This window comes from Psammomys obesus, unplaced genomic scaffold (assembly GCF_907164565.1).
Source record: "Psammomys obesus unplaced genomic scaffold, mPsaObe1.curated_primary_1811, whole genome shotgun sequence".
NCBI classification, from domain to species: domain Eukaryota; kingdom Metazoa; phylum Chordata; class Mammalia; order Rodentia; family Muridae; genus Psammomys; species Psammomys obesus.
The window spans coordinates 17533387-17546586 of record NW_026593286.1 but is presented as its reverse complement, the minus strand read 5'-3'; the positions used below and the strand labels follow the sequence as shown (position 1 = coordinate 17546586).

The window sequence follows — 13200 nt, the reverse complement described above, 5'->3', positions numbered from 1 at the left end:
TGTCACCGCCCATGGGGAACCGTGAGATCACTCCTGCAGACCCACTTCTCAACCTTCCCTTAAAATCCCTGTGCCATTTCCTGCTCTTTTATTCCAAATTCTACCCTCTGTTGGAGAGCCTCTCAAACCATTTCACAGACAAGGAGGGGTCCTGAGAAGCCACATCTGCAGCCTAAGGTCACACAGCAGTAAAGAACAAGCATGGAAGAATAGCTCTTCCCCAGGAAGACTCAAGACTGACTCCATTTTGCCCAGGATCTTACAACTTGTCCAGTAAAGACCACAGGGAGCCTTCCATGGAGGCCGTGGCCTGTGAGGCCACGAAGGGGACAGCAAACCAAGCTGTGCAATGTGTTACCTACAGGGCCTAGCTGAAGCAAATGTCCCAGCCCCTGATACCTCCAAAGCCAGTAAGAGAGCAAGAGGGCCAGAGTGGGACAGGGCTGGCAGCCAGGAGGCCTTCCCAAAAGAGGCAGCTGCACTGAGGTGAGAAGAGGCTCTGAAAAGGGAAAGAAGACAGACTGAAGAGGGTGCTTAAAGGGAACAGAAGGGTGTACTTAAAGGAGAAGATGGCAGAAGCCAGGCCAGTTAGCACAGGCCTGGAATCTCAGCTATGTGGAAGACTGGGGCTTGAGGCCTGCAGTTTTCAAGGCTGTGTTGCTGTCTCAGAATAAAAAGTACTGAGGGGGCTGGTGAGGCAGCACTTTTGTAGAGAGCTCACCTAGCAGGTACAAAGAAACAGCAGAGGAGGCATCTGGGAAATGTGATGCCTGATGCAGGAGACAGGCCTCTGTCCTGAGTGCAGGGGCTAAGCCCACTTCCAAGCAGTCTCTGAAATGCAGAGAACAGGAAAGCACCCACTCTTTCTGGGAGCCAGGCATTTGTTGCAAGGGGCGTGGGCACAGCCTATGGCACACAGATGACTTCTAGGAAGATCCTAGAAGCTGGTCCAGGGACAGGTTATGGGCTTGGCCAAAATTTGCTAAAAGAGGGGGCTAGAGGAAGTGACAAGCCCAAGAAACAGAGCCAAGAAAGTCACTCAGGCCATGGTGACTGAGCTGAAGAGAAAGAGGGGAAAGAGGACCGGCCCCAACCCTGGACGGAAGTTGAAGCCTCAGGAGGAGACAGGCATGTAAACAGACATAAATCTGCCTGGAACTGCGACAGTGGAAGTTCGAAGAGGCCATTCTTGCTCTAGATGACTGTCCATCTGTTTTTCCCAAGGTTACACCCAGAAGGAAGCTGCTGTCCTCACCCCTCATTCCCCACTGAGGGTTTCTGTCCCTACATGAGAACTTTAAGGAACAAAAGTCTTTGACCCTAAACCATATTTGAACAAGGAGGCAGGAAGGATGCCTAAGAGGGGGAGAAAAAATGAAGAGCAATGGGAAAATCCGCAGAGCCAAAGGTCTCAAGAATTGCTAAGGACTGGACAGGATGCCAATGGGATATGTCAGGGAAAGGCTGGGGGAGGGCACACAGCAGTTGGGGTGAGTCAGGCACGGTAGAGAAGGTCCCACAGGGGCATCATCAGCCCCCTGCCTCCTAAACCATGCCTTCTCCTGCTGTGCAGTCCAACCAATGGCATGCAGCCCTCTGCCCTTGTACAGCTGCAGGGTTTCCACGGAAGCTCCGCCCTATTTCCCAACCTCTAGGAAGTCCTTGATCTACCTCCCAGATGACAAGTTGATTTTGTTCTGTTTATCAGAGAATGACCTGGAAATTCTGATCCTCCCACCTGCACCTTTCTAGTCCTGGGATTACAAGTGTGCACACTACGAAGTTTTAGGCATTGCAGAGGTCTAAAAACATGCGTGCTAGGCAAGAGCTGAACCAACTGAGCCTCACCCCCGAGTCCCAGGATGACACAGAGAGAGAAATGCTAAATACATTCACTGCAACCTTCCATCCTTGGGATGACTATTTCAGCAACACAGAAATGCCAAAAGGGTCATCTCAACTTTGAAGAAATGTCTTCAATTTCTGTTGATTCTCTGGACTCCTTAAATAGCCTAACTCAGCACCTAATGGGGCTGACAGGAAGTCCTTCCCAATGTCTAGCTACTTCTCTTTTCAAAGGAGTTAAAGCTTGCCAAAGCAGGCTGAAAGCAAAGCCAGGGGAAATTCCACAGCCTCAAGGTCTATCTGTGAACTTCATGTCTCCTGGACCCTTTAAGGATCACTTTTTCCTGTTCACAGTTCTAAATAGCTCAGTACTAAAACTACAGCCATCAGTTGGGAGTAGGTTCTGCTCCACAGGATCGTAACACCTTCCATGTGATGACACCCTGTCCAAATTCCTGAACACCTCCACGAGGCCACAAGTGTCCAACTAAAAAGCAAAGGGCTGGCTGGACTATAAACCGGATGTGGTCTCAGACACCCTTTAACTCCTCACTCTCAGTATCCTCGAATATAAAAGGGACCCCTGGGAACTACTTTGCAGACTAGTTGGCAATAGTTAGCGAGATTGTGATCAGGCTGAGGGTGTAGCTCAGCTGTAGCGCACATGGCTTACCCATCCTGCAAAGTGTCAAGATGAAGTCAACTGAGCTCCCATCTGTAGGAATGCCTGGGACACAATGCAACACCCTCTATGCGCCTCAACGCTCTCCCTGACATGTCTCCACTCACTGACTCCCCAGCCCCACCCTGTGATGCAAGTTCCACCATCAGCCCCCTTTAATGGAAGAAACTGAGAATCTGCAGGATAAAGGAGCTGATTTTGAAAATTCCCATCTAGGCTGGAAGGATGGCTCGCTGCTCTTGCAGAAAGCCTGAGTCTAATTTCCCCACTCACAGGGTGGCTCACAACCATCTCTATCTCCAGTTCTAAGGTGTCTGATACCATTTTCTGGCCTTCTCACCTGCCATACACATACATGTGCACATCCACACATGTAAGGAATAGAGTCATATACATAAAGTAAAAATAAATAAGCATTTGACGATCCCATCTACGGTCAGTAAAGACAACATCCTATGACAATTTCCATCAAAACATTCGCCTCCCTTAAGACTTCCACTCTTTATGTAGCATATAAGCTTCACTTATCTAAGAACCATTCCTGCAGAAACTTCTGACCCACAGATGGCAGGGGCAGCAGTGAGCAATGGATGAGGCTGGCCCAGAGCCCCGGAAGCAGGAGATCCCTAGGGCAGGGCAGCCGGGCCTCACGAATCTCCTTTAAGACCATCTGTGGTGAGAGGCAGGAAGCCCTTTTTGCTCCCAATTAGCCAACAACAGAGACTTGAAGCAGGGCCAGCCCCAATACCAGAGCAAGCCTGGCTGCAACCAGCATTGTTTGGCTCTGTGTGACGCATATCCACCCCAGTCATGTTTCCTTGTTCCTGGGAAAAGCTCAGGGATGCGCACTGAGAGGGAGGCAAGAGAATGAAGGACAGTAACAGACCTGGCTCTCACTGCCTCAGATAGTAGGAGGTTAGAATGAAGAGAGAAAGTGCCCATCAGATAGAGACTTCTTGGCCCAGAGACACCCACAGACAGCACAGCAGTGACCTCACACAGCTCTTGATGCCCCAGGCTATACATACTCCGCACCCAGCACACAAACACACAACCACTTTGCCAGATACAAAGTCACTCTCTAGCCCTCTGGCTCCACCCCAGAACAGGCTCATGAAGTCACTGCCAACATATCCAGCTGCCTGTGTGACCCAGAGAGCTGAGGAGCCAGAGCCAAGTGCAGTGGGAAGCCAGATGTGGGAAAGAAGCAGATGAAAGTGAACTGGAGATCTTGAAGAACCTGGGGAGTCCCTAAAGCACCATCAGGTCTCTATGCCCCCATCCAACCCTGAATATCTATAGGAACCAGGCCCTCTACTGAAGCCTGGGGCAGTAACAGATTACCCTTGGACTTGAACTTGCCAGTTGCCTAAGCCCTGCCTATTCTGGAAGCACAGAAGGGAGAATTTCATACAGAGAGAGAGAGAGAGAGAGAGAGAGAGAGAGAGAAAGCTGGAAGTGTCAGAAGCAAGCATAGCAAGAGGGGTGGGGCTGCCTGGACAATGCAGGCACCAAAACAGGAATTTTTGCATCTGGATCTATTGGACATGTGATCCTTTTTAATACCCCAGATACAAGTGATTTCCCGTTTCTCCACAGGAAGACACCCAAACTTAAACAAGAGTGAGTTGTTCAAGGTCTCACAGCCGGGAGGGGCTGAGCTAGAAGTGCCAGACTGCAAACTCTGTGCCCTTTAGCAAGCCCACACTACAAGGCAGATGCCCATGCTGACCAGGCCGAGAAGATGGTGGGTGGGATTAATACAGATGGAATCAGAGAGAGCGAGGATAGGGATGTGGCTTGGACCCAGCCAAGACCCTCCACTCAAAGAGGGTGGTGGTGATTCAGCAACCTCTGAGGCACATTCCAGCACTCCAGTCCCACTCTTCTAAGTCTCAGGGCCACCTGCCCTAGAGACACCAAACCATTACTCACAAGTTACTCACTCTGCCTTGGCATTCACCCTAGCACGTCGTCCAGCCTCCTACTCTGTTGTTCCCTGAGAGTGGTCATGGAGAAGTCGGAAGATCCGTGGCTCCCCTCCCTATGGCCAGAGCATCCCCACCTGAGTCACAGGGACACACCAGACTCTGGCCTGCTCACAAGTAACAGCTGCTGCCCTCTGCTCTGTTCCAAGAAACAGATGCCTAGAGGAATGGTCACCATCCCCAGACACAGAACAGCCCGACCCAGCACCAGAAGGGAGCTTCCCAGCATCTCTGCCAACATCCTAGGGAATGCTGGAAGATACTCTACAGATCTTCCCAGGCATGAGGACAGGAGGCTGCATTCAGCAAGCTCCATGCCTGGAAGGAGAGAACTCTGTTAAGCGTGGCCTCTCATTCCACAGGTGAGGGTGCTTGGTGATGTCCTGCCTGACCCCAACCCCACTACCCTGAGTCCTTCCTCCACAGTCAGAGACATCTCCCCTTCCTCAGAGAGAGACAAGTCTCCCCAAATCTACCATCTCTCCCTACCACAGAGCTGCTGCACTCCCCACAGGAGGGTGTCAACTCAGGGAGAAAAGCGGAGGTCCGGTGATGCTGTAGCCAGGCCAGTCACTAAATAATTAGGACTTAAGCTAGTGCCAGAAGCAGGCAGCAGTCTTAAAGGCAAGAGACAGAGCCCAGGACCTCTGGTTGTAGGTTGAAGACCTCTGGCACAAGACAAGTGGTGGAACTCTTGGGGTCCCAGCTGGGGAATTTCAAGAGTCCTGGCTCCCTCCTGCTCACCTCTCCTCCTTCATTTCCACCCCTCCACACCCCTAATCATCAGGGCTCCTCCACTCCCATGTTCAGCTCAGCCACAGAGCTCAGAGGCAGCATCTGCCACATTTGTGGTGGTCCAAGGAGGATCTAAGCCTTCAGAGGCATTCATCCATCTCTGTGTTCTCTCACCCCCTCTAGGCAGTGGCTACATTCAGCCCTGGCCAGAAGCCTTGCACACCCCCTCTTCTGACCTGCTCCTTCCCCCAGCATCAACAACAGCAGCAGCCACAGTGACAGAGGTTATAGAACAAGGAGCAGGCCAGCCCCACGTCTCTGTTTCCCGCATTTCATGGCACAAATAACTCAAGAAGAGCACTGCGGTGAGCCGAATAAGCTGTCCATGGATGCAATGCCTGTCAGAGGTAGAGTCGAGATTCAAACCCAGACAGTGGGGCGACAAAACCTGTGGCTTAGCCTCAAGGCCATACCACCTTATGATAACCCTCACGTTAAGAATTGAGGGTTCCACCGGGCACACTGGCGAATGCCTGTAATCCCAGCACTCCGGGAAGCAGAGGCAGGTGGATCTCTGTGAGTTCAAGGCCAACCTGGTCTACACAGTGAATCCAGGACAGCCAAGACTACACAGAAAAACCCTGTCTCGAACCCCCATCCCCAGAAAATAAAAAGGAATTGAAGGTTCCTGAGATTCCCTTTCCTCCCTCAATATACAGTACTTGAGCACTTGTAGCTGTGACGTGCTGGCACTGGGCCTTTGAGACACTCAACATTCCTCCTGGCTTTAAACAGCCAGCCCCTGTCCCTACAGTCACTAGCCACTTAAAAGTCAGACTGCGCACTCGTGACTTTCAGCAGACAGGCTCCTCCACCAGACTTATAGGATACCCTTGACCATTCATTCATTCATTCATTCACTCAACACAGAGTGGGCCTACTATGTTCTGGGACTCATAGTAAAAAGTACTCCCTAAAGGAACCTCTTGGCACCTTAGATATGTGAGCTACCTGCTCTCTACTCTCACTCCAACTTGCTTCATCACAGCTCATTAAGAAGCCTTGCTGGGGAGGGTTCCCACAGTCCCAGGGGCTAAGGACACAGGTGCGGAACTCCAGGAACACAGTTCCTGGGTAGAGTCCATCCTCAGAAGTCCCCTATCCAACCCCTTCCTAAACCAAAACCTCAGCATGTCGCCCCCATGTAAAAATTCCTCCACTGCTCCCGACTTTGACTTGGCCCAGGCAATCCCTCACCCCTTGCCATCCAAGCAGGACCTCTGGGCTCTCCCTAAAGCCACTCTTTGTCACAGGTTCCCCTCTTCAAACCATGTTTATCATGCTGAGCATTTTGCACACAGGCTTTTGTTTCAACTCCCCCACCGCAAACAAGGCCTTGCTGGACTGTGAACCTCATCAAGCAGACTCAGACACTGAGGCTGCCGGGCCGGTGTCACAAGGGGAGCAAGTAACAGAGCTGGAAGGGACAGAGAGTCATTACATTACCCATCCTTACATGCATGCCTGCCCCATACCTGAATAGGTCCCTCTGGAGAACTCTTTCTCAACCTTCAAAACCCATCTCAAGTCGCTCTTCCTCTCAGAGGTCTCTGCTACTCCATCAACTCACAGAACGGGCTTCCTGCTCCCCGTTCCTCCCGCATTTTGCGGAGGAGCTGTCTACTCCAACTAGAAGGTGTCTCTCTGGCCTTTCCAGCCACATATCTGGCACCCTGCCTGGCACAGAGTGGATGCCCTAAAAGGCTGTTAATGTGAAATCAGAATGGCCCCCAGGCCCAGCTGAATTGGCCCTGGCTCCTGGCCTTCTTGACGGGCTCAGGGGCATTGCTGGACCCAGGGAACCAAATCCAGCAGCCCATCTCCTCCAGACCCAGATGGCAGGCAGGCAGCCAGGACCCTGGTCTCGTACTCCCCCTCCTTACGCCAGCCCCTCTCTGCTTCACCAGCTCTGCGATTCTGGGAGTCTCAGCCGGTGATTAGGGCCCTAATCAGGCAGGACTTCCTGCCAGCCACTGCCAGAGGTGGGGGCGGGGCGGGAGGAAAGCAAGGTCAACCCAAGGTGAAGTTTCACAGACAGGGACCTAAGGAGAACCCCAGCCCCCACTTTAGCAGTCTCCAGGACCACACCTCTCCAACCCTTTGACTGCTAACCGAGGACACTGAGGCCCAGAGAGGGAAGGGACTTGGCCATAGGGGAGAGCCAGGACAGCCTGAAACCTGAAAAGCACCACCCCTGCACTGCCTTGGGTCCGGGCGACCCCAGGGTGGAGAACCTCTATGCCTCAGCCATAGCCCTGCCCCTTGCTAGCACCAAGCCCAGCACTGAACCCCAGCTCACTCCTTAAAGAATTGCTGTGGGCCAGCAGATTGCCTGGGCTTTCTGGAGGATATGTTTAAGGTGAGGGCAACTTCTCATCTCTTGAGGATCCACATGAGGGGAGCTGGACTGAAGAGGCAAGCCAGGCTGAGAAGGGAAGCCAGAGAGAGCCCTCCCAGTGGTCATCATGACCAGACTGAGACCATTCTTCCTTCAAAAGAACCCTTAATGCTTTTTGCAGCTGCAACTGGGCGGGCCAGGGGTCCGGAAACAGTGCTCACCCCTGACCCAGAGCAACCTCAGCCTCCTGGGTGGGGATCTCTGGGTAAAAGAGCAGGCCAAGAGGATAATCCTTGGTGGAGGGAATGTGAGAGACACTAGAAAGCCATGAGCCCCAAAAAGGGTAGAGGCCCGAGAGGGAGTGGAGTGTGGCCAGGAGACTTGCTGACCAATCTTCAAAGCTCTCAGCTCCTGTGTACACACAGGAAGGGCTGGGGTGGTTGTCCCCACCCCTTACCAACAAGGGATTGAATTAGATCGTAGCAAGAGGAATGCCTGGTAGACTTCAAGGAGCCCTGGAGGGTCTGAGCCAGTTTGCAGTGGTTACCTGGGAATCCCACTAGAAAACATACCCCTATGGCTAAAGGGGTAAGCCTGTTTGGAGGGAGAGACAGACCAGACCTTTGCGAGGCCTGGGAGGTCCTAATGCAGGCAGCGGCTGTCTGAAGGGTGGGAAGAGATCCCAGAGAGACTTGTTTACTGGGATGGCAATTTTCTCAGAGTTCTCCATAAACACATATCTGACCCAGCTCTCTGGGGAGACAAGCCTGAGGTCCCCTCAACTCCAGGCCTGCCTCCTAACTGCAGACAGAGGCAAAGTCAGGGAAAGGAAGACACTGTTCTGATACTAGCAGCCCTAAAAGTAAGCCCATGGAATCCTGACCTATAGTCTCTCCAGCATAGGAAAGGAACAACTGTGATGAGAGGGAAGAGAGCCAACCAAGAGGCAGGCTCTGGAATGAATGATGCCCACTAATAAAAACACCTAACAGTGTTAACCAACAGGGCACTTTGGCTTTTTTTGTTTGGGATGTTTGTTTTTGAGTCAGGGTTTTGTGTATCCCAAGCTAACCTTGAACTCACAATGTCATACATGACCTTAAGCCCCTGATCCTCAGCCTCTGCCTCCCCACTGTTGGTATTACAGGCGTCCACTACCATGCCCAATTCACGCAGTGCCAAGGAATGAACCCACTTTTGTGTGTGCTAGGCAAGGATGCTACCAGCTGATCCACATCCCATACGTCAAAGTACTTTAAGTCAATTCATTCATTCAACCTCTACGTCCATGCCATGAGGAAAACAGTACTGTCTCATTTTAGAGAGGAAACTGAGACTTATTTGCTGAGACCACACAGCTATAGGTAGGAATGGTCACCATAGGAAGATCCCCAGCCAGCTGGCTCTAGCCTCATGCCCTCCCTCTGCCTTGCTCTTTACTTCGGAGGAAAGGCTGCATTGCTTGTAGGCTTAGAGCTCTTCAGCAGGCCTGTCCCAAACCCTCAGTCCTCCAGCCTCAGCTGGCATCACAGTGAACAGCCATTGAGTACCAGTGCAGCCAGATGACAGACAAGACAGGTGACAGCAAGGAATGCTTGCAGCAAACGAGCCCCACACTCACTTCAAGAGAAGGCTAGGAAGGTCCCTGGAGGAAGCTTCCAGTGGCAGAGGCCCTCCTGTGGCCCTCATCTGGTCAGATCCCTAGATCCACCCTTCTGTACTAGTCCCTGGCCTACCCCATGCTTGGGCTTGAGCTGCAAGCTCAAAGCCCTAAAAAGGCAGGGAACACACAGCCTAGCAAGCCCTGCAGGAGGAAGGGCCAGGGACTAACCCAGTCCCTTCTCATCACAGTTCCAACTACCCCAGGGAAGCCAAGGTGAGGACAAGGAGGGAGACGTCCAAGAGCACCAACCTAAGCAGAGATCCAGCTACCCTAGGGACTCCAGCTGCCAACACAAGCTGTCTATGGAGGCAGCCCGGGCTATGGTGCTGGCATCCCAGCCACCCCCACCATTCCTTTCCCAGCTGGCTTATGCCCACACCTCTACATGCCTAATAGCTCTGGAAAGCTAAAAGCCAGCCAGCCAGGGAGCCAGGGAGCCAGAGGCCTCAGGGAATAAAGCTGGGGACAAAGTGGAGGCCTGTCCCTCCCCAGTGTCTAAAAACAACCTTCTCCCTCCCCCACAGTCATTCTCCCTTCTGATTTGTTTTGTTGTGTTTTTTTGGGGGGGGGCAGGGGGGTTCCTTTTATCCAGAAGGAAAAAAAAATGCTTCAGTTAAGAAGCCTCCCCTATCTCCTGGCTGTAAACAAGGGATGCAAGCTAAACAATGAGAAAAACTTCCTCTTCCTAGGAGGCCAGAAGGGTGAGAGGTGCTGTCCTGATTGGAGGCAGATGGCTGTGCTCGGGGACCTCAGACTCTTGATCCATGATCAGGAGCAAAGGGTTCACAGGCGTCCATAGAATTGGCTGTGGGGACGGGCAAGCTGGGTTGGGCAGGCCAAGCTACAAAGGATGGAGCCCAGAGAGGGTCCTCAACCCTAAGGGAGGCCATCGGGACACCTGCTGCCCTGTAGGAAGCCCCGCCCCCAGCACTGATTTTGGGAAAGTGTCAACCCCCATCGCCTCTCCCTCCAGGGAAAACAGGTTTGAGGAGGCCACAGGGAGGTCACCTGCTCCTCTCCTACCCCTCCAAAGAGGCCCTTGAGAACAACAAATGCCCTTGGCTTGTTCCCCAACCCCACCTCTACCCCCACACACTAGCTGTTACACAAGCTATTTAGTGAAGCCTGACAACACTGCAGTATTTGCAAAGAGGGAAACTGAGGCCTGCCCCTGATCCCAAATCTCAGATTCTGTCATTTCAGCCCACCACCTCCAGCAGCTGAGAAGGCTATGCTAGGCTACTCAGGGCAGGGTCTCAGAACACCTATCATGGAGACCACTCCTTGTCCTCAGGCAATAAAGACCTATGACACATGCAATATTCTCCCCTTAACCCTGTGTCCTGTGACCACCGGGTCTATTCAGCCTTCGAGGAGTTAATCACAGGGCCAAGCAGAGTGGCCAAGAGGAAGCACTTCACAACAGCAGGGCAGGAAGCAGCTGGGGCAGCCCTGGTGGTCAGTCAGCTATGGGTGCCAGGGAGAAGTATATGCAAGGGCTCTCTACACCCCAGTGCAGGCAGGGAGGGTGACCCTGTGAGTCCCCACCCACACACCGAGCCTGAAGCCACAGCTCTGACCCCCCATTCCAAGCCCATATTCCAGAGCCAGAGAATTCCCCAACTCTAAGACTCCCAGGACCTCAGCATCCCCAGAGACCTTAAAGGTCATCTTTCTCACCACATCTCAGCGCAGGAATCCTTCCACAGTGTCCAGCTTGTCCGAACTGCCCCCTTGGGACAGGCCACTCATTACCTTATACCAAAGGCTACCCTCTTGCTGACCAGCAAGAACTTCTAGAAGCTCCTGGTTAAACCCTCATTCTTCTAAGACAAATCTCCATCATCCCTAATCCTCCCTTGCTCACTGAATGCAATGTGTCAGTGCTGGGTGCTCCTGGAACAGCAGCCTCCTCCCCAATCTCCCAGGCACCTTATCTCACCCACACAGGGCTCTGCTTTAGGGCTCTAAGGGAGGTAAGTTACACAGTATGTTCTGAAGGCCAGAAAAAGAGGGCTAGAAGTTCAAGACCAGGACTAGGGGAGTCTGAAAGGTTCATAAGCTATCTCCTACATTACCCAAAAATCCTCAATTTCACATCAAAGTCCTTCACCCCAACTCATACCCTACCTCCCCTTCTCCTCTCAACTCTTTCTCCATAGACCTTATTGAGAGCCCAGTGTTGGTACGGTGAAGGGCTCCCCAACCCTGCTTTAGGCAAGAGGGGTTGGAGCTAGGATTTAGGGGCTGTAATAGGCTTTGAGTCTTGGGGGAGAGCTGGGGTCTGGGAGACAAGAGCTGCTGCCAGCTGGCAAGGGCAGGAGGTACTGGAGGCCAAGTCTGAGCCACAATGGTCCCCACCCCACCTCCAGGCAGCTTCAGGAAGGGGAAAGGGCCCTCCCTCCCACCTCCTACCCCACCTCTGCTAGGCCACATGGAAGGTCTTCCAAGAGAGAAGCCCCCATCCCCAAAGATGGGAACCCTTCTTTGCAGCTGTCCCTATTTCCAACCACAATTGCCTTCCTGACCTTATGAGCCTAGAAACTTCCCCAACCGGTACCCATCCTGTCCCCTAACCCTATCCCACACCCCTGCTGAGAATCCAGCAGGCTTCTCTGCCTGCCTTCCCCCCCCCCCAACCCCCCCCTTCCGTTTCCTATACTAGGGCAGAGGCCAGCCTAAAAACATCTGGGCAGGCAATACTGGCCCTGGTCCTGAGGTTAGCTCTGGGTGGCTTCTCCAAGCTTGGCAAGGGGTAGCAGACAGGAGACCAGTGCAGGGGGAGCATGTGTTCATTAACCACCTGGATTAGACATTTCTGACCAGAGGGGTGAGGAAGGAATGAGCCTACTGACTGGGGGAGGGGTAAGGGGCACGCATGCCAGGCTGTACCCATGGCAAGGGGACATGGGCTCATGTGTGTGTGTGTGGGGGGGGGGGGGGAAGTGATGTTAGAGCTTTTAACTTTAACCCCCTGCAGCCAGGCCCTCCCCTGAAGTGCCTGCACAGATCTTGGTGAAAAAGAAAGAGCCCCCAAAGAGAAGAAGGTATCCCAAAGAAGTACCAGTCGCTGGCAGAGAAAAGATCCATGCCTTCTCACAGTCTTCTGCCTACTGGACCCTGCAATGGACATGAAGTAAGCAGAGACCCTCTCCTCTGTCTCCTTGCCTCTGGTGGTCCCTCCCCACTCCCTGTAGTATAAAGCCTTGCTAACACCAGCAACTTAGCAACACTCAAAACTCTTCCTGAAGCTGGCTCAGCACTTGCAGGGACAGCCGCGCCCCAAACATCCCTGGCAGACCTCGGGAACATCTGACAGGAGCAGGGCTGACGAGTTGGCCCCAGCGGGGCTAGCTTAGCCTCGAAGTGTGTCAGGGGAGGGACTGACCTCACCTTCCCCAAGTTCAGGATCTGAAGCCAGAGCGTGGTCCAAACATCAGTGCCCACAGACTGCTGGGCTGTATCCCTTGCACCCTTGCGCATTCACACACTCACAGACCGCACCCGCTCACCTTTCCAAACAAGAAGCCACTGGGTGGCAGGCCAGGGCGATGGGCAGTGGCAGGGCCCCGGCGGCTGGGCTGGCAGGACGCTAGTAGCTCCCAGGAAGGTGGCGGTGAGTGAGCTGGCCCGACAGGGCAGAGGTAGTAGAGCCGGGTCCCAAAGCCGCTGCTGGGAGCGAGTGAGCGCGCTCAGGGCGCTGCCGGCTCCCTCCCAGGCAGGCGGCCTGGGGCACCGCCTCCTTCCCGGAGTCAGCGCTGGCCCCCCACCGCCGCCTCCTTTAACCCCTGCTACGCTCTGCTGCACAAACTGCTCCACCAGGCCCTGTACCATGGTGCACCTGGGCAGGCCAGCTCTCCAGCAGCTTCCTGGGGAACAGGCCAGAGGG

At 53.4% G+C, this 13200-nt stretch overlaps 1 protein-coding gene across 8 annotated transcripts in view; it reads right to left on the bottom strand.

Moving 5' to 3' along the window:
* Nucleotides 1-13200, bottom strand: part of Tns1 (tensin 1) — a 209133-nt gene that overhangs the window by 113387 nt on the left and 82546 nt on the right. The window contains exon 1 of one of the 8 annotated variants that reach the window (XM_055616893.1): nt 12824-12975. The exons of 6 other annotated variants lie outside the window; for them this stretch is intronic. The gene's annotated coding sequence lies outside the window, so the exon portion shown is untranslated. Of the gene's footprint in view, nt 1-6785; nt 6804-12823; nt 12976-13200 lie in introns of those variants that run through there. One more of the 8 variants, XM_055616894.1, reaches the window with a different exon arrangement.